Below are 21,065 nucleotides of genomic sequence, written 5' to 3' on the forward strand. Positions count from 1 at the left end.
GAATAAAATGATAACAATGAAAGTGTAGAGAACAAAGAGGGAAGGGCACGTTACATTGCATATAAAGTAACCAGGCTACTCTGGTGATTGCAGAAGAAGAAATTGCCTTCTCCTGTTTTGAACGTTTTCCTTCATCATGGGAAGGAGGGGAAGATAACTTGAGGGGAGGGAAGCTCTCAATAGAAGGTGCTTCTATTCCTGGTGCAAAGGCTAGGGGGAGAGGTAAAAGGCTCATCAACCATCACTGTTAGCTCCATCGTTGGGCTCAGTGACAACCCCAAAGGTAGTAGTTGCTGCTGCTGCTAGATCTGATCTGTTTCTCTGCAGGGCAAAGCTTGTCATCAAATTGCCTCGATCCCTAGTGCTTGCCTACAGGGTCCCAGAAGGACGATGAACAACCAACTTATGTTCTCCAAACCCCAGCTTCCAACTGCTGACTAACTTCCTTTGGCTCCTCTGTCCCAGAAATCCTCAAAACTGCCAAGAGTGCAAATTCTGAAATATTCCTCACTGATGGGCCCTCGCTCAGAATCTGCTTAAACATTTCTCAGATCCAACGCAACACCAGCATTACAGTGGGAGGAACACTGAACTTAGAGCTTAGAGCCAGGAGACCTGAGCTCAAGCCCAGCTTCATTAGCTGTGTGATCATGGGTAAGTCACCTGAACTCTCTAAAGCTTGAGTTCTTCTTCCAAGAAATTCAGAGGATACAAACAGAACACACATGGAGGGAACATCAGTGGCCAGAGAACCAGAGAATACATTCAAAGGGATAGATATGGGTATATCTATATCTATGTCTATGTCTATATATCTATCTATGTATATGTACATGTACATGTATATGTATATACACATATATATATATTTGGAGATTGATATATGTATATGTATATACATTATGTACACAGAAGATGCAAGACAAAATTTTTCTCTCTTGTTCACTCCCTTTGAAATTTCTTTATATGCCTATAAAATCTCTGATTGTCAGACTGGATTGTTTGCCACCCTTTTAGGACTCCTCTCACCAAGACAGCATTCTGGTGAAAAGAAAAAGTTCTTGCCAGAGCTAATCATTTGTAACTGAAGACACAAGATCCTGGAGGCTTTTTTTGGGATATTTTGAGTTAAAAAGGTAATACTTATGGGTGTAGGATATGGTATACATTGATCTAAAGCCAGGACTCTCAGTAAGGTAAGTTATTGAGTTGTTTCAGTTGTGTCCAACTCTCTGTGACCCCATTTAGGGTTTTCTTGGCAAAGATATTGGAATGGTTTGTCATTTCTTTTCCCAACTTGTTTTATAGATGGGGAAACAGGGTTAAGTGACTTACCCAGAGTCATACAGCTAGCAAATATCTAAAGCTGGATTTGAACTCCAGGGCCAGCACTATATCCACTGTGCCACCCAGCTATCCCTGGTGAGGTAAGAGAATGATGCTAATGGGGCTATAGTTCTGAGTTGGACTCTTTTTTTTGTCCTGATTGGCTTTACTTTGCTCTATGGCCACCGACTGTATGCTTTACATTTCTGGAGAGCATCCAGGGGAGGATAACCTCAACATTATGAAGAACGGAGACCATAACATATGAATATCAGTTGAAGGAACAGGGGACATTTAGCCTGAGAAAGAAAAAAAAACTTAGGCTGAGAGAATTCTCTTCAAGAATTTTAAGGGCTGTCACATAGCAGTGTGATAGCAAGATTATACACGTTCTGTATAGAAGCAGAATTAAGCATAATAGGTGGAGGCTGCGGAAATGTCGATTTTGGTTTGATAGAAGCAAAACACTTCTTAATACTTGGAATTGTTCCAAGCTAGAATGGGTTGACTCAGGAAGGAAGGAGTTCTCCCCCCAGGAAGACTTCAGTCAAAAGCTGTATGAACATTGTCAGGTGTGTTACAGAGGGAATTCTTGTTGAGGGAAGGGTTAGACCAAATGACTTCTGAACTCCCAACCAAGAATCTGTGTATATCATATTCTATAAAACACAACACAATCTCATTGTAAATGACAAGAGTAAGAGAATATGGTTGGCTAAGTCTAAACCCAATCATATGACTGGAGAAATACCCTCAACGAGCCTCATCATTGGGTCGTGTTTCTCCAGGATGGACAGATAGCACATCATCATTGCAGTTGACTATGACATACTTTGTCAATATATATGAGAAACAGCACAGCAGGCTTCAGAGTAGGGCAATTCCTTTGCCACTGCTCTGAAACTACTGTTACAAACTCTGCTCTTCAGGGTGGCCTAGAGCAGCAACACACCCATCCCAAGCACTTAACAGCTTCTCAGATGAACTGCCAGTTATCATAAGAGTTCCCGGTAGGAGAGAAATTTTAATGACCAGTTGACCTTCAGATAAACAAAATAAAAATACAGCTTAATCGCAGAAATCAAATAACTGTTTGCTTTGAGAACTTTTATGAACTCTCTCCTGACACGCAGGCTGTGTTGAAGCCCAGCCTCATCTTTAGTTTTGCCTTTTGCCCAGTATTGATGAATCACTTAACCTATTTGGATGATTCAGGGAGTTTCATAGTCACTGTGGCGACTTCCTTAGAAATGGATATTCTTGGATTTACCATCTTCCAACCAAATGTGATCAAGGCTGAAATTCTTTCTTTTAATCTCTGATGGGACAAATTATAATCTTTAATTCCATGGCAGCCTGTTTCTCCCATGTGTACACATTTGGAAAAGGCTTCCAAGCCTACAGTTTTTTTTAAAAAAGATTGCATTTCCCTGTTTCCCATTTTCATACCAACCACAAGAATAGAAAGCCATGGATTTTCCATTACAGTCTAGGGCTTTGGGACAGCTTCACTCTGAGTCTCCAAAATTCCACTTACCAAAGAAAGTTGCAACTACAGAGTTGCTTTTCTCTTTCTTACCATGGTTATTGCCATGAATGTCAGAATAATATGAATAGAAAAACATTTTCCAAATTACCCACTGTGTGGGAATCATACATATGTCACCCACACTCTACAAGAATAGACCCTCTGGCACGATTCACCCTTGACTATACATGCATGCTTCCTCCTTAATCATTGTAAGTGGCAGGTCCATAAATGGCTATTTTATTTCCTTTTGCTGATTGTCCTTGATTTAGTGTTATCGTTTCATTCTACCGTTTCCTCTTTTCTAACTTGATGCCCACTACAACAAATTAGAATTATTTTAAAGTTTTACCACTCTTTCAAACTTCCCTGCCAACCACCCTGCTCAATTGACTCAAATTGTCTCAAATTGACAGAGATCGTTTACAGACTTTTTTGTCAGGACAATAGCTTCCTCTTCCTATACTGCTCATCTATAGCCTCCCAAGAAAGAGCCACTTTTGATCCTGTTGGCATCCAACTTCTAGGGATCCTAGGCCTAGCACTAGAAGGGCTCTTGAAAACCATCTAGTCCCACTCTCTCATTTGACACTTAAGGAAACTGAGGCCCAAGGAGGTGAGGTCACTTGTGCAAGAGCAGCCATCCAATGGTCTTTTCAAATGTCCCCTGAAGGCTTTCGAATGCCTCCCTTACATTCATTCCATATTCCTTTAAAATGGCACATTAGTAGAAGGGCCAACAGGAAAGTGTGTGTGTGTGTGTGTATGTGTATCTTTGTGTGTCGTAGTAGTAGTAGTAGTAGTAGCAGTAGTAGTAGTAATAGTAGTAGTAGTAGTAGTAGTAGTAGTAGGGAAACAGAAAGGAAGGAAACTATTCCCTTTAGAGACTGTTTTATTGAATAAGCTAGGATTTGATTGTGTTACAATGGCAATGTTAACCCATTTAGATTAAAGAAATGGAAGCAGGACCAAATCTCAGCTCAGGTCATTCCACTTATGAGGTATGTATGTTCTTTGTGTCTATTCTTTCTAATAATATAAATATATTAAATGACATAATTCTAATCAAGTTTTATAGTAAGTTATGTATGTGCCATGTGCAATTACTTATGTTATGCACTACATATAACTACAATTTTAAGATAATTTATCTGGGTCTGTAATTTCACTGATATAAAGAGCTCCTTTGGAGGAACTCCATTCACCCCAGTAATACAAGTAGGCAACTGTTGTCCAATTTGCAGTTATGGAGAGTTCCCTGAGGCACTGAGGGGATAAATCACCTGTCTGGGGCCACAGAGTCATAGGTCTCAGCGGGAGGCCCTTGAGACTCCTCATGCAGAGATGCTCTCTATCCACTACATGCTGTTTTTCATGAAATAAATATAATGATAATGTAATATTAAAATAACAGCGCATAAATTATATCATTTAATTTAAAGTATATTAATAACCTACTTATATGAAAATTATCTTAACATCAGTTTATTTTTATAATACCTTTTGATACTATTTCCCCCAAATTAGTCCATTTTCTCCATTTAGTGAAATAGTCCCCTCAGAGACCAGGCAATTAGGCATCAGGCAAGTCCAGGGACCATCATCAGGAAATTCCAATCAAATCCAAAGTCCAGGAAAGACAGTAATTGGCAAGAACAGAAGAGAAGGGACAAATGGAAAATCTGCAATGGCTGCTGTAATGATTGTCAACACAGATTCTCTTTCATGCTACTCACAATCCAAGGTGATAAACTTCTTATTCCTTGAGTGTCAAAAAGATCATTTACCTTATCTGAACTGTATTCCCCCCTTGACACACAACATACTACAAAACATGCACATGTACACACACACGTATTTGTATAAATGGGATTCTGAAAACTGCTACTATTTCCAAGTAGGACACCAAAAATAATAACAAGGTCATTTCCATAGAGCCCATTAAGTTATTTAGAGAATGGGGTCCAAGGTAGTAGATATTCAATGACATTTTACCCACAATATAACCTCAACATACCTCTCTATCTTAATGTCCTCTTCTCCCTAAGATGTAAAATAATTGTGCAACTGTCCATTCTCAGACATTTTGTATCCCTAGTGTCTAGTACAGTGCCTAGCACATAGTAGGTATTTAATAAATGTTCCATTGGGGCAGCTAGGTGGCGCAGTGAATGGAGCACCGGCCCTGGAATCAGGAGGACCTGAGTTCAAATTTGGCCTCAGACACTTGACACACTTACTAGCCGTGTGACTTTGGGCAAGTCACATAACCCCAACTGCCCTCCAAAAAGCAAAAGAAAAGAAAAGAAAAAGAAATGTTCTATTGATTGATTGATCACTTGCACTTTTCAGTCTTTACTCCTTTGTTTGTGCCATTCTATCCCCAAGAATACTCCCCTCTTTCTATTCATTTAATCCTTGGAGCATTTTGAAAAATATGATTTATTATGAGCAGTGAGAACATGTAAGAACAGGAGTTTGACCAATGCAATGACCATTCATGTCTCCAGAAGATTGATGATGAAATGTGCTACCCATCTCCTGTCAGAGAGGCAACGGACACAAGACATATTTATGGATTGTGGTCATTGTGTGGGTTCATTTTGTTTGACTCTGCTTACCTGTTACAAGGATTTTTTTTCTTTCTCTTGGTTTTCAGAAGGATTTCAATAATAGTGATTTCAAAAATTAGTCATTGAAACATTCTTTTGAATCACAGAAAAGAACAGAAGGAAGCCCAGATAAGAGGGACAGTTTTGAGAGTAACATTTAGAATTTGTTACATACTTTTAAAAAACAAGTAGCATGAAATAGAGATTCATAGTTTTGGAGAATATTCTCTTCTTGTGTTCTGTTTGTAAATCTCTCCCCTCCCCAGGAAGGATGATTAAGTTTGGAATAATTTCTTTTTTAAAAAAGAAAGAAAAAACATATGAGTAGCTAGCACACAGTAGAACTCTGAGAGAAGAATGACCCACATTATAGATCCAGGAGGGCCTCATACTCAATATAGTCTGAACCCTTGATTTTATTGATGAGGAAACTGAGATTCCAAGAGGTTAACTGACTTACCCAAGATTATGCAAGCAATAAATGGCCAAGCTGGGACCAAACTTGGATTCTGTTTATCTAAATTTGGTACATTTTCCATTATATCTCACATCCTCTCATAACATGTTATTTTAAATGCTCTATCCACTCTCCCCTTGATTCTGTTCCTGTTGATCACTATCTCCTCTTTGTCTTAAACCCAGTTCAAATTCCCTTGTGATATTTCTTGGATTTCCCCTACCTGTACCCAACCTCAACTCCACTAGGCTTCCCTATACTCCTTGGAAACAATCTAATGATGTTCGTGGCAGAATTCCATCACCGCTGCATGATTGGCATGCACATGACACACAGAAATGATTCATGCTTCAGGAATGGGTTAAATCTCTGAATTACATTTTAGCTCTGAGATGCTATTATTCCATGATTGTCTTTGATTTCTATGATAGATGTTGGTAAAGAGCTTTGAGATCATCAGAAGAAACATAATGATCAGCTCAAAGTACTATTAAATTGACTTCTATTGTATGTTAATATTGTATAGTATATTAATTATGCATTGTATATTAATATATAGTATATATATTATACAATTGTATATTAATAGCTTTTGGGAAGAATTAAGGAACTTCTTAGAAAGACTAAAGGAAATAATGTAGGGTTCCATCTTTCCACCCTTAGAATATACTAAGGTGATTTCAGAAATATCATCAGAGAAGGACTTTTACTATAATTTTCAGTTTTAGGATGAAGTCACCAGGGAATGCCGAAGGACCTACACACTAGAGAATACCCTCAATTATGAGATGACTTAGGAATCTTTCTCAATCACCCTATAAAAGGGATTTGATTCAATTCAAAGTTCAAGATGCAAGACCCTACTTTGTGCCAGACACTGTGCTGGGTTTTGAAGATACAAAGATGAAAAGCAAAAAATCCTGCCCTCAAAAAGCTTACAGCTTACTGGGGGAAACATTTATGCAAACAAATAACCACAACATGCATAAAAAAATAAGTAATTTCAAGGGAGGGAAACACTGAAAAGTAGAGGAATAAGGGAAGATCTCTTGCAAGAGTGGCACTTAGGCTGAGCCTTAGAGGTATCTAGGGATTCCAAGAGGCAGAGGTGAGGAGAAAGAGGATTCCTGGCATGGGGGCCAGTCTGTGGAAAGATGTGGTAACAGGAGATGGAATGTTGCATACAAAGAATGGCAAGTAGGCTAACATGACTCAAAGTAGAATGCATGAAGGGGAGCAATGTATAATCAGCATGGATAGTCCAGAACCAGACTGAGAAGAGCTTTAGTGCCAGGATGAAAATTTGTATTTTATCCTAGAGGCAATAGGCAGCCCCTGAAGCTTCTTGAGCAAGAGTGACATTACCTGTGCTTTAGGAATATGGATCTGACTCCCAGGAATGCACTCCATTTGGTATGAGCCTTTGCACTAACTCACAGGGAAGGAAGACAGTGGTTTGTCTGGCTCAGGTCATAGATTTCCAATTACATTTTGTTCCCTGGAGTAGGTTTGAGGGGTTTTGAGCCAATTAATTAAATCTGTGAGGTGGGTGGGGTGGGAATTTACATTGGAGGAGGGATGGGTGCCCAGGTGTTTATCTGGATCAAGTGTGGGTGGTGTGAAATTTCTACCAGGATCTCTAGGATACTTTTTTTTCCCCTTAAAGTTAAATTCTCCTTTTTTTCCTAGCTCTGATTTCTACTCTGCTGTTTTAGTCTAGCTCACTTTAAAGTACATTCTGGATTATAGCCCCTTATTATTTACCATAGGTTTGTAAATTTACACCTGGAAAGGATCTTAAAGCACATTGAGTTCACCCTCCTCATTTACAGATGAGGAAACTGAGTCTCAGAGAGGTTAAGTGACCTGCCCAGGATCACCTAGCTAATAAAAGAATCACCTGATCTTCCGCAATCCTCACTGGACCCCCATGATGCCACGAGGAGTAGAGCCAAGGGAATGACTGAAAAGGAAGATGTGTACTTTGGACATGCACTGAATCATCAGCTCCTGACTCTTCTTATCTCAAATCATGAGCCCTTTAGCCTTGTCCGGTACAGACGGTCTCCTAGCTCTCATGGATTCAACCAGAAGGAGGCCAGGAATATCTGTGTATACTATATGTAATCTATTTTATAGTCTCATCAGGTAATAAATGACACAATTCAAAGTCATCATTTCCATTTCACCCTCAAATTGTTTCATCTGCTCTCAAAGCTAGAATTGAATCTCTTTCCACTCCCTGGACCACCAGCCTCTATGTCCACATAGCAGATTGCAGGCAGTTCCATTGTCTCCCAACATGTCAGGAGAAGGACCTAATCCAGTCATTGAAATGATTCCCAGTTAGCAGGAGCTCTAGAGGATGGTGGTCTTCTCTACTCACCTCAAATATCTATGGGATCCTTGGCTACTCTGCACACACTGCCCTATCGTTATGACTTGCAAAGCTGAGAATGATATTATGAACCTAATGCCTTACTAGTATTAGAGAGAAATTCTTGCCTTGCTTTGGACTGAGGAAGAGACTGTAGTTTGCTTGGACATGGTTGTACCATCTCCATCTCCACCCTCTTAACCCTTCTCTCTGTCTCTCTTATCACTTTCTTCATCCTCAAATAAATCCATAACCCAGGCATCAGACATCTCAGCAACTATGGACAAACAAAACTGTCCGGTCAGTCACTGGGAAACCCAGAACTATATCCATTCAGAAAGATACCTCTTACCTGGGATGTGAATTTCTATTTCTTTTACTTTCCATCTTTTCTTCAGCTTTCCCAGGGCTCCACAGTAGGTCCAAAAGTCAAATTCAATTCCGACAAAATGGAGTAACTTTAACACATACCCAATACTCATTTCAGAAAGAGACTGAAAATGAGAGGGAGGTCATTTACATATGAAATGGTCAGAGTGATGGGGCAATGCTATGTGAGAAAGGTCCTTAATGATTTAGGGTGTCATGGATTGTTTTGGTAATTTGTTGAAGCTTATGTACCTTTCCTCAGAATAATGTTCTTTAATGGCATAAAAAAGCAGAGAATTACAAAGGAAACTAATTATATCGAAATGTAGTTTTCAAAACATTTATTTTTTAAAGTCCACAGACTTCAGCTTAAGAACCCCTGAAAATGGAATAATTTTAACTTCAGGAGTAAGATTTGTTGCTTAGAGCTTTATGCTTGAAGCCATGAAGACATGAACTCATAATTTCAGGCACTGGCTCCTCTCCTCAGGATGAAGGCATCTGGATATCTTTTTTTTTTCTCCTTTCAAGTTTCATACTATATTAATATAGCTGGAAGGAAATAAGGTAGTTGGGAATAATGGAAATGAATTTGGAATTTAATGGAGGTGGGCCCTGAGGATTAGAAGAGAATTCTGGGGGCTGGGTCTTTGGCTAGGCTCAAAAAGGAGGGAACAGGATATAGGGGAAAGGTCGGGATGCTTTTGTGAGAAAGGAGTGCTGAATGCTTCAGAGGGAGTTTCGCTCAGAGCTGAGGACTCATTGTCACTGTCAGCAAAGGCTGTGTCTCTTCCTTCTTGGAGAAAAGAAATAGCAATGTGTATAGCAGAGATATTCCCAGTGGTTTCTGAGTCCCAGCCAGCTACAGAGAAAGATGTGTGCCTTGGTCCATTTTGAAACAAGTATAGGTACACCCCACTTGGGGAGGATAAATGAACCAGCTGTGTTGGTGAAGTGGGTGGCCAACTATTCTGAATGATTTGAAGGTCCCTGTTGTCCAAAACTATCTCCTTCATCAGCCTGTTTTAGCACCTCAAATTCCCACCAATTGAGTTACTCTCTGAGTCAATATTATTTCCAGAAGGCCGCCGTTTATATACATATATGTTGCCTGGGAAAGCCAAGGAAAACTTTAAAATACTCATGAGAGTTTGAAGAACTTCAGGGACTCTGAAAGAAGGACATGGCAAAAACTTATCTCTATAGGTGATAGTACAAGAAGAAAGAGAGTGTTGAACCATCAGTTTTACATTGCCATTGGACTACGTAAGATGACAGGTCAAGTTGAACTACTTCCAGAGGGTAATAAAGAATTTGCCCTATGGCTTGTGCGGGCAGTAAAGGTGAAGATGGGGTGGGAAAGCAGTGACCTGATACCCTTGGAAATTCCACTTAGTGGCCTGGCCCCAGTTGCCCTTGTTGTGAGGGTCATCGGAATTGAACCAAGACAAATTTCCCTTTCATCTAATGCTAAAGGAGAAATTCCAAACCCTTGAGTCTGACATTCAAGGCCCTTTACAATTTAGACCCAATTTACTTCGTAGGATATTATGTCCCACTACTTTCCTCTGCTCTGGCCAACAAGACTGTTTCTCTCGTTGTTTCCCAAGAATAATAGATACATTACTGCTTGCACATCTTGCCTATGCTCATTCTATTATCCCCATTTGTCCCTCTTTCCCACATATAAATCTTGCCCACAGCTCAGTCTACTCTACGTCCAATGGCATGAAGAAGTTGATTATAGGATTCAGAGCTGGAAGAGGTCTTAGAAAAATTCTGTAATCTAACCCTAGGATTTTGTGGTTAATGTTTAGAGAGGTAGAGACACTTGAATAAGGCTGCACAGAGAGTTAAGAAGCAAAGCCTAGATTTGAACCCAAATCTTCAGAGTCCAAACTTATGCTCTCTTGACTACATCATGGTTGTCCTTTGCCATTCCAGAGTCAACGAACATTTATTAAAAATATAAAGTTTTGGGAGGAGGCAGAGGGATATAGGAGAAAATGAAGATGATGCAAAGCAAAAGATATCAAAAAAAAATCTATTTTCAAAAGACACATTTTTCAATACACTGTATTGGACGCTAGAGAGGCCGAAAGAAAAATAAAATCCAGTTATCACCCTCGTGGGATTTACAATCAGGCAAAAAAAAAAACCCAAAATGTGTATAAAATAAGCAGGTTGGACCAGATAATTTCTAAAATGGTATCCAAATCTATATCTCTGACATTACACTCCTTTGTACATGAGCAATTATAATGCAAATTAAATTGTGATAAGTATATGAGAAAAGTATAAGCAGTTCCTCTTGAATGAGCAGATAACTATTTGCTGGGGCAAACAAAAAAGGTTTCACATAAGAGATAATATCTGGGTGTGGTCATGAAAGATGAGGAAGATTGCAGTAGTCTGAACTGGGAGGGCATTCGAGGCATAGGGAGCAGTATGGGAAAATGAAGATGTAGGAAAGCACAGGGGATACAGCAATGGAATTCCCAATAATGTCATTTAGTCCCTCCCTTTAATTCAATAGATGAGAACATGGTGCCCTGCGGTGGTTAGGTAACTATGGGATCTCCACATTGGAAGTTGCCCCAGAGATCATTTAGCCAAATGACTTTTCTAAGTTAGTCAATAAGCCTTTAATAAATGCTTATTAGGTAAGTGCTGGGAATACACATACAAGCAGAAAGAAAGAAAATCCTGGCCTTCAAGGAGCTTACATTCTAATGAAGGAAGACAGACACAAAGAGGAAACAAAAAGAGAGGCTAGAAGAGAAATGTAGGTGGGTTAGACAAAGTCCTATGGAGATGAATTACTAGTGGAACCTAGAAAGGAATGAAGGCATAGTTGGCCCCTTGCTTCAAGGGAGGGTCTGAGAGTAAACAGCCAATCAGAAGAAGAGGCCTCAGGGAGGGTACTTCTAATGTGAGAAGTAATCCAGGGGTAGAGTGAGCTCCCAGGGTAGAGGAAGTCCTGTGGCGATGAACCAGGAGGGCAGCCTGGAGAAGAAGGAAGAATGGTTGCCACTCCGAGTAGGATACAATCTTATTCTTATTCCCAGCATGTCAGGATCCTAGAACTAAAAGCAATTAGTCAGTGCCAGGAGACTTTTTATCAAAAGAACTAACTCTTTGAGATATCATAGTCCTCAGTAGGCGTTCAGTCATGTCCAACTCTTTGTTACCCCATTTGGGGTTTTCATGGCAAAGATACAGGAGGGGTTTTCCATTTCCTTCACCAGCTCATTTTAAAATGAGGAAACTGAGGCAAACAAGATCAAGTGACTTGCCCAGGGTCACACAGGCTGGATTTGAACTCAGGAGGGTGAGTTTCCCTAACTCTAGACCTGGTGCTCTGAGCTACCTAGCTGCCCTATGACCCACTACTGAGATGAATTTAAACAAGAGATCAGGACAGTTAGTAGGAGATGATATTCTAGACTGAATTTTAAAAGGTAGAAATTGTGTATCTCTCCCGTGGTCTTATACTGTATATATCTTGTATATACCTACGTGTATAGGTATTGTTTTCCTCCAGAGAATGGGGGCTCCTTGAAGACAAGGACTGTATCATTTTTGTCTTTGTCTTCCCCACCAACTAGTATAGCTTCTACTTGGCACATAGTAGGCATCTTAATGTATATTTGTTGATTGATTGTTTGATTGATTGATGGGTCTTTTTTCCTCTAACCTCATGACCTTGACAACATTCTATCCCAATGAATTAAGAAGGAGGAGGATTTAGATCTAATGGCATGTTAATCCCCTGCCCCAGAGCTCAGAGACCTTAAACAGAGAAGGAGTTCATGGTGCCATCTCTGAGTCCCCCAAATGGCCAAAGGTCATAAGGGATCAAAGCTAGTAAAGTCACTCACAAATATGAGAAAGGGTAACTCAATCTTACCCTGACTTACACCTGGGAGGCCTTAAATGGGATTAGTTACAAAATCTTACCTTTAGGAAAGAATCAACTTTAAGGAAGAAACAAACTCCAGATTTATAGAACAGTCTCCAGCCAAAGTGGTTTGCATGCAGCTCTTCAACCCTCACGGCAGAATGTCAGTAATCTGGTTTGCAAATTAGGAGCTTAGGACATAAGAAGAAGTTGAAAATGTTATTTAGCAGTTACTGGCTCATACAATCATAAACTCATGGGCATATGGTGGAAATCTAGTTTAGGATTAGTGGAGACATTTCCCAATCTGTATATATAGCAAGTGTTGGAAAGAGGAAAGATTCCAAAAAGGCAGCTCCAATTGATAACATGTGAGAAAGAAATACTAGAATGGGTCCTTTTAGGGCAAATATGATCATAGATTTAGAGTTGGAAAAAGCCATAGAGATCATTGAACATAAGCCCCACACTTTACAGATGAAGAAACAGAATGGTTGAACAATTTGCCCAGCCTCATGCAGCTAGTCCCTGAGGCAGGGTTTGAACCCAGGTCTTCCTGACTCAGTCTAGTGTCTTATCTACTCCCCCATGCTCCCATATTCTAGGGCAACAGCAAGGCACCAGCCCAGAAAAGATTATGACAAACAACTATGTCTCTTCATAATGACTGTTCAATGTCAAAACAGAACCATTCCTTTTGGATTATATGATAAAACTCTCACTCAAGTTTTGATCTTAAATTATTAGGACTGTGGGAGCTGGTGGGGTTTTTTCATTCTTTGTTTCTCTCTTGTATCTTTCCAGACAGTTCAGGATAAGTTCATAGGTTTGTAGGATATAGAGGAAGGGAACAAATATTTATTACACACCTCCTCTGTGCCAGGCACTGTGTTAAGAATTTTGCCAATATTACCTCATTTGATCTTCACAGCAGCCCTGGGAGTAGATGTTGTTATTATCCTCATTTCACAGTTGAGGAAACAGAAGCAGATAGAGGTTAAATGACTTGTCTAGGGTCACAGAACTAGTAGGTGTCTGTGGCTGGATTTGAATTCAGAACTTCTTGACTCCAGTCCCAGCTCTCTATCCACTGGGCTACCCACTGCCTCTATACATACCCAGAAGGGAGCTTATAATTCAACTACTCCAACCCTTTCACTTTGCAAATGAGGAAACTGGGTCCAGAGAGGTTGTGACTTGCCTGAAGTTACATATTTAGGAAGTGACCCAGCTGGGATTTGAACCTAGGTCCACTGACTCCAAGGAGCAGCTACATGGTGCCATGGTGAATAGAGTGCTGACCCTGGAGTCAGGAAGACTCACCTTTGTGAGTCCAAATCTGCTCTCAGATACCTACTAGCTATGTGACACTGGGCAAGTCACTTAACCCTATTTGCCTCAGTTTCCTCATCTGTAAAATGAGCGGAAGAAGGACATGACACCACTCTAGTGAAACTCTAAGTGGGGTCATGAAGAGTTGGACACAGCTGAAATGACTGAGCAACCACCATTGACTTCAAAACCAGTGTTCTTTCCATCAACTATAGCATTTTCCTTAGACTAGAAAAAAGTCAGAATCTCAGGGTTAAGAAGAACTTTCAGATTCATTCAGTCACCTCTCTTTCATTGTAGAGATGCGGAAAGTAAAACCTGTTGAGTAAGATTGATAGATAATCATGTTCATAGAGCCAGTCTGACTAAAAGGGTCTCCACCCCCATCCCTTTCCATCCCCCCATAAAGATCACTTTTGCTAATACCCATGCTCTCCTGGAGATGTTGAATGACTGGAAGACCAGTAATAATACAATTTCTGAAGAGCTTCAGTCGAGGATTGCCCAAAGATAACTGAGAAATGGATGGTGGATATGGATGGACAATCTGTAAAATGTTCCTAGTGAGGAATTATCCAAGAGAAGTGTTGCAAAGGACATCATCCCATGTTGATGGCTGATGTAGGAAGTGTGGTAGTCAGAAAAAAAAGAGAGAGCATATTTGAAACCATGGGACCTGAGTTTGAATTCTGACTCTGCTGCTTACTATATGTGAGTCCTTAAGCAAGTCAACACTTCCCTGGGCCTGTTTCCCCATTTGTAAAATAAGGAAGTTGGGATAGCTGAGCTCTAAGGGCCCTTGCAGCTCCAAATTTACAACCCTATGAGGTCTGCTCTGGTGTTCTATATACTAGTAAGCCCATTCTGGCTTGTCCCAGCCTAAACATCATCAGTCAAGTGAAAATTACAGCTAGATGTACATACTGAATGAACATTTATTTCTCGTCCATTCAGATTAACATTTGTTTTCATTAGTGTTTTATAATTACAAATCTACACTTGTCTGCGTTATTTAAACCACTTTGTCTGACTCATTGCTATTCTGAACTGATTAGATATATTTAAGCCATCATAGTCTTTGTTTTAATTTGTCTGGGTTTGTTCTGCATTGATAATGCCCTATTAGAAGCCTTGGACTCTTTATGTACAGGTTCCAATTTGTAGGAGAAAAGCCACAGGAATAATTACAGGGTCTGCAATGTCTTGCAATGACAAATTCTCTGGCTGTCATTCAAAGGGCACAGAACAGGGAAAGTTGGAATGATTCCTCTGGACTTCTTTTGTGAGAAAAGCATTCTTAGATACTTAGCTAGATCTGTGACCTCATCATTCAGGATCAGTCATAACTCTGCAATCCACATGTTCCATTCTTGTGTGATTCTTGCCCATGTATTTCCTTAAATCTTCCATAGAGTACCCACCCCATGTTCTGAAGACCTCCTTCCAGTTCTTCCAGTACCAATCTAGCATTCAAGAATCTGTTTTTGTTTTTTTTTAGGGGCGGCCGCCCTGGTGTCTGGAGACCTGGGATCGGTTCCGGCCTCAGATACTAGGCACCCACACAAAATAACTGGCCGTGTAACCTTGAGCAAGTTACTTAACCCCAATTGCTTTTAAAAAAAAAGCATCTGGTTTTTCTTGCCTGTGTCCTTTCCCATTCATACAATTCTTCAATGATGCCATTTATATTACTTCTTCCATGCTAGTTGTCTTTGGGAATATACCCAACAAGAAGGTCAGCTGGAACTGTGTGTCTTTTGATATTAGGGTGGTGTTCCATGATTCCCAGATATACGAAAAGCTATAGGATTTATGAACTGACTTTTTTCTAAATGACATAAGAGTATTATAGACTTTGAAGGGACTTCAGAGGTGATATAATCCAAACATTATCCTGTGTCTAAAACTCTTTTATAGTTATGGGAAATGGAAGCTAATTTCCATCTCTTCAAAATGGTACTGCCCCATCCCTCCTCTAAAATAATCATTATCAGCATAGCTAATATTCAAAAGTATTTTTCCCAAGTCCCTTCTTTGCCCTTCATACACTTCCAGGTGTAATTATCTCTGAACATGTCAAATCTCCTTAGAGTAGAATGTAAGCTTCTGGAGGGCAGGGACTATGCTCTTTTACTTGCTGGTATCCCAAGCACTTAATTCAAAGAAGCTTGCTTATAACAAACACTGATTAAAGGTCTGTGATGTTTTTTTTAATGAATGGTACTTAGGTAAGCCCTCAGAATGTATTAATCTTTACATGTAACACCAGAAAATGAAGGTGAAATAGCATTCTGAAAGGTCATTCCAAGAAAACAAGATCTGCCCAGTTCTATCATGCTGAAAAGTGTGTAAATGTGGCCTTAAAGTCAGTTCATGTTTACTATGAGAGTAGAGCTAGGTGACATAGTAGATGGAGAGCTGGACCTGGAGTCAGAAAGACCTGAGTTAAAATCTAGCCTCAGATCCTTACTAGTTTTGTGACCGTCGGCAAACCACTGAAGTCCTACCTCAGTTTCTTCCTCTGTAAAATGAGGATAATAATAGTACCTAGCTCCAGTGGGTGTTCTGATGACAAAGTGAGATAATATAAATATGATATACATATAATTATATATATAATATGACATTTATACTATCATATATTGATATATAAAATGAGATCATACGAAATAAGATAGTGTCCAGCAAATCTTAAGTTGCTATCTAAATATCTATCTGTTATCATCATCATCATCATCATTATATTACCTCTTAATGCTCATATGAAAATAAACCAAAAATCACCGTGAAGATCTTTGCATCTTAGGAGCCAACATCTATTAAAGAAAGTTAAGAGTAGAAAAATTCTATGAAAATCTTGACACAATTCTCCAAAATAAGTCAGATAAATGTGAGGAGAAGGAGGGAATACTGTTTAGGCAGCAATTTATGGAGAAGCAATCTGTGAAGTTTGGCAGGTTTAAAGCTAAATAGAAGGCAGTCATTTAGCATGGCAGCCAAAAAGGAAGTGAATTGGTGGACTATATTAAGAGAGACCTTGTGCCCAGAACCAGCAGGTGATGCCACATTTGGAATCTTCCTTGATCAGACCAAGGTCCCCAATTTCATGCCATAGGAATACAGGCTGAAGAAAGTGGGAATGGTTAGCTTGGAAAATATTTGAGAACCTGGGAGAGCCAATTTCATTTATTTGAAGATCTGTCTTGTGGAAAAGAGACCAGGCTTGTCCTGATTGGTCCTGGCAGATAGAACCATGTTGACATTTCAAAGAAGAAAATTTAAACTTGGTATCGGTAGAAAAACAAGCCAACTTCCAAATAATTAGTGCTGTCCAAATGTGCAATAGGCTGCCTTGCAAGGTGGAGACTTCTTGGAGTCTCAGGAAAATGAAACATTTTGCCACAAGGTCATACTGGTAGAAAGTGGCATAGAAAGGATTTCAGCCCAGTGCCTTTGATCTCATATCCAGCACTCTTTACAGCTTCTTATGATGGTCACCCAGCTATGAAGAAAAATGGAGGAGAAAAGGAGAATGGATTGAAAAGGAACAAACACAAAGACTCTTGGATATACACATACAAAACCCAGAAACACTGGGAGTAATGAGGCTTGTTTCAGCTCAAGCTATACTTAGATTTTTTTCACCAGCCCAGTTCTTTCCCTGGAATGATAAGTTGGTAACTCCCAGTTGTTTGTGGCCATGGTGTTTACATAGCACTCCTTATTACATACATACCAGCAGCTGTCTAAAGCCAAGGTAGTGGTACTTGGGCAGGAAGAAAGCCCCCAAGCTCTCACAGATGAAGGAAAGCAGAGCTTTGGGGCACAGGTAGATGTGGCCCACAGGTAAATTGGATTATCCTGTTACCACCACAAGTGAAGGTTGCTCTGGGCTTCAGAGGCAAAGTTACCTATATCAAATATCAAGGATCTTGGGGACAAAATCATATAATAGCACAAGATGTTTGTCTGACTAACACAGACTGAAATTTAGTATCGAGTTCCAAACAAGCAAGTTTCACTGTAATTACCGAGTGTGTTTTATGTATATTTTGGTCTATATATCCATCACATTTAATGAAATACAGATTACGGTCATTATTACTCTTTATTTGTTAAATAGGGTGCCTCTGCCCAGGAAGCTGACCTTGGAGCATTTGTTAAATGGCTGTCATGGAAAATGACTGAGCCCCACCATATGGAAAACATTTCTCCCTTCTTAACTGATAATATTTAAAAAGATTAATCAGAGCTAATAGGGTAAGGCCGTATTCTCTATTTCATGTATTTGTACCCCATGTTTATCTCCTATATCAAGGATACTCTCAAAAGAAGGTGGAATTTCCACTGGTCAAGAAGAAGAGTTCAATATTGTCTTAGATGTGGTCTCTTGTCAGAGATGAACAAGGCACAGTTCATTGAAGTTCTCACTATATAGAATATTCAGACTTTTCGATGTAGAATATGGCTGTCCAGCACTGGGACAGAAGGGAAACCCGGAGACAAAAATAACAGCTGAAATTTGCACAATTTTGTTGTTGTTTGCAAAACATTTGTATGTCACATTTCATTTCAGCCTCATGCTGACCCTGTAACATATTTATTATAGACATTATTGACTTCATTTTACAAATAAAGACACTGAGGAGCAGAGACTTCAAAGGCTCATAGATCATAAAATCATAGATTTCAAACTGGAATGAAATTTAGAGGTCACTGAATCCAGATCAGTTCCTTTACAGATAAGTAAACTGAGGCCCAGAGAGGAGGAACAAGTATACTATTAAACACCTACTATGTGTCAGGAACTGTGCCAAGTGCACTGGAGAGCAGTGGGAAGAAGGCTGGACTGGGAGACAGAGAGACCTGAGTTCTAATCTTACCTCTAATACTTCCTAGCTGTGTGATTAGTCATTTATCTCTCTGGGCTTCAGGTTCCTCATCCGTAAAAATAGATGTGTGTTATGTATCTGCATTATGCATTACCTCTCTGGGTCATTGGGAGGATCAAATAATATAGTTTGGGTAAAGTATCTTCACACCTTAAAGTTCTATTTAATAATTATTGGTGCTAATTATTACTGCCTTCATCTGAGCCAAGCAGATCTTCATGATTTGAGATTCTGGGGTAACATGTCAGCATACATTCAGGGTTACCACCATACTACTCTTTCCCTAGAGTCTCCAGGTGCTGCCAAACTTGTTACTCTCTCCATCCTGAAAGGGTGAAAAAAAAGCATGTGGGCTATCCAAAGGTTGTAAATCAAATGCCTAAGTATTCTGTTGTGCTGAAACAGGGTGCCCACCTCCCAGGGTTGTTGTGAGGATCAAATTAGAGAATATATTTTATTTTTTTATTTTTTTAAGCAATTGGGGTTAAGTAACTTGCTCAAGGTTACACGGCCAGGTGTTTCTGGGTGGATGCTAAGTGTCTGAGCCCAGATTCGATCCCCCAGGTCATCCCGACACTGGGGCCAGTGCTCTTACTCGCTGTGCTACCTGGATACCCCCAAGAAAATATTTTATTATATAATAATGATATGACATGATATAATACAATGATACAAAACAATAGGATATGATAATATACTATACTATAACATAATACAACATAATATAAAACAACAAATGTAATGTAATACATATGAAATAATATATTTAATCCTCACAACAACCTTGGAAGGTGTTGTGAAATTGACTTGGAGTCCAGAAGACATCGATTTGAAATCTTCCTCTGATAATTACTAGCCATGTGACCCTTGGACAATTACTTAATTTCTCTGAATCTCAATTTCCTCATCTGTAAAATGGGGATAATACTACTTCTTTGACTTTGGCCAAGTTATTTGACTTCATGGGGCTTAAATGGCTTCATCCATATGTAATGTGTGTTCTGCTTTAGTCCTATGGTCCTATAAACTCAAAGGTGATTGTCACCCCTAAGTCTAGGAGCCTACGAATTATCTCATTTGATCTTCACAACCTATGATGTAAGTTCTGGAGATGTTGTGCCCTTTTTACAGGTGAGATTAGCATCAGTGAAAATAACTTGTCCAGGGTCACACAGCTAATAGGTGTTGGAAGAAGAATTTGAACATATGTCTTTTCTGACTCCAGCTTATCTCTATGTCCACTGGACCACATTGCTTCTAACTAGAGAATGAGGTGGGTCAGTCATTCAAGGAGGACAAAAAATAGAAGATAGCCCAAGTGTTTCACTGAAACTCATAAAATATTCCTTTGTTTCAGGACTTGTAGTGGCCAAAGAATTCATCACTCAGTGGCTCATTCCTCAGGTAGGGATAGACCACGGTAAGTAGCAACAGTCTGTTCTTAGGACAATGCTGGAAACCTATCTAGCACAGGAGAATCTCTCTGTCATAGACTTTAAAATTATTTCCTGTCATAGACTTTAAAAATTCAGTGGCATCTCCATGCCCCCAGTGAAGCACTAGAGTAAGATTTTATAAAGAATGAGTTTTGTTTTTTAAAAACACACACCAAAAGGAGATGCTCGTGGAAAGAAAATCCATTCTTTATAATTAAGGAAACAAATCAGTAAAAAGCCTTTATCGGGCCAGAGTTACAAGCCAAAGCAGAAAGAAGCATACTTTGGCCCATAGACAAGGAAGTCTCTATAGGACAAGTGGTCTTTTGAATATGAGCCATCTCCAAAAGTATTGATTGACAACATCCATCAAACTTGGTGTCCTGCTGGGTTTACAAGTCACTGGCCTTGGACCAGTTGGTTGGGTTTGAGGAGACAGGACAGAGGCTTTCTAATCTGCTGGTCTTTAGCTGCCCTTAGGAGCCTAAACAAAGTATCTGACCATTAGTGGTCCTTGCCCATGATCTCAGGTGAAAAAATGCAAAACACAGGTGTTATAGTAGACTTTTTATACTGAAATAGAGGCTCATTCTAAGGTATTACTCATGTCAAGGAGAAAACATATTGCCCCTTTCTCTGTGACCCCCACTAAGATCCCCTAGTGTTTTGGGTAGATCTTCCGTGGTGAATTTAAGGAAACACAAGGAAAAAAAATAAACACAGGGGTGACCACAGTGTGATCTGCCCCTGTGGAAGAAGTCTCCACATAGATCATAAATCTATTGAAGAAGCATGTAAAAAATAATAAGGAAAAAGGAAACACCCATGTATTAAA

At 39.6% G+C, this 21,065-nt stretch overlaps 1 long non-coding RNA gene across 1 annotated transcript in view; it reads right to left on the reverse strand.

Moving 5' to 3' along the window:
• LOC138148695 (uncharacterized) overlaps positions 1-21,065 on the reverse strand; it is a 73,334-nt gene that overhangs the window by 10,562 nt on the left and 41,707 nt on the right. The window contains exon 2 of the long non-coding RNA XR_011165127.1: positions 12,630-12,761. This is a non-coding gene — a long non-coding RNA (uncharacterized lncRNA). The remainder of the gene's footprint in view (positions 1-12,629; positions 12,762-21,065) is intronic.

This window comes from Petaurus breviceps, unplaced genomic scaffold, assembly GCF_028583685.1.
Source record: "Petaurus breviceps papuanus isolate PSGF00001 unplaced genomic scaffold, PetGlider_PUasm1.0 90825, whole genome shotgun sequence".
Classification (NCBI taxonomy): domain Eukaryota; kingdom Metazoa; phylum Chordata; class Mammalia; order Diprotodontia; family Petauridae; genus Petaurus; species Petaurus breviceps.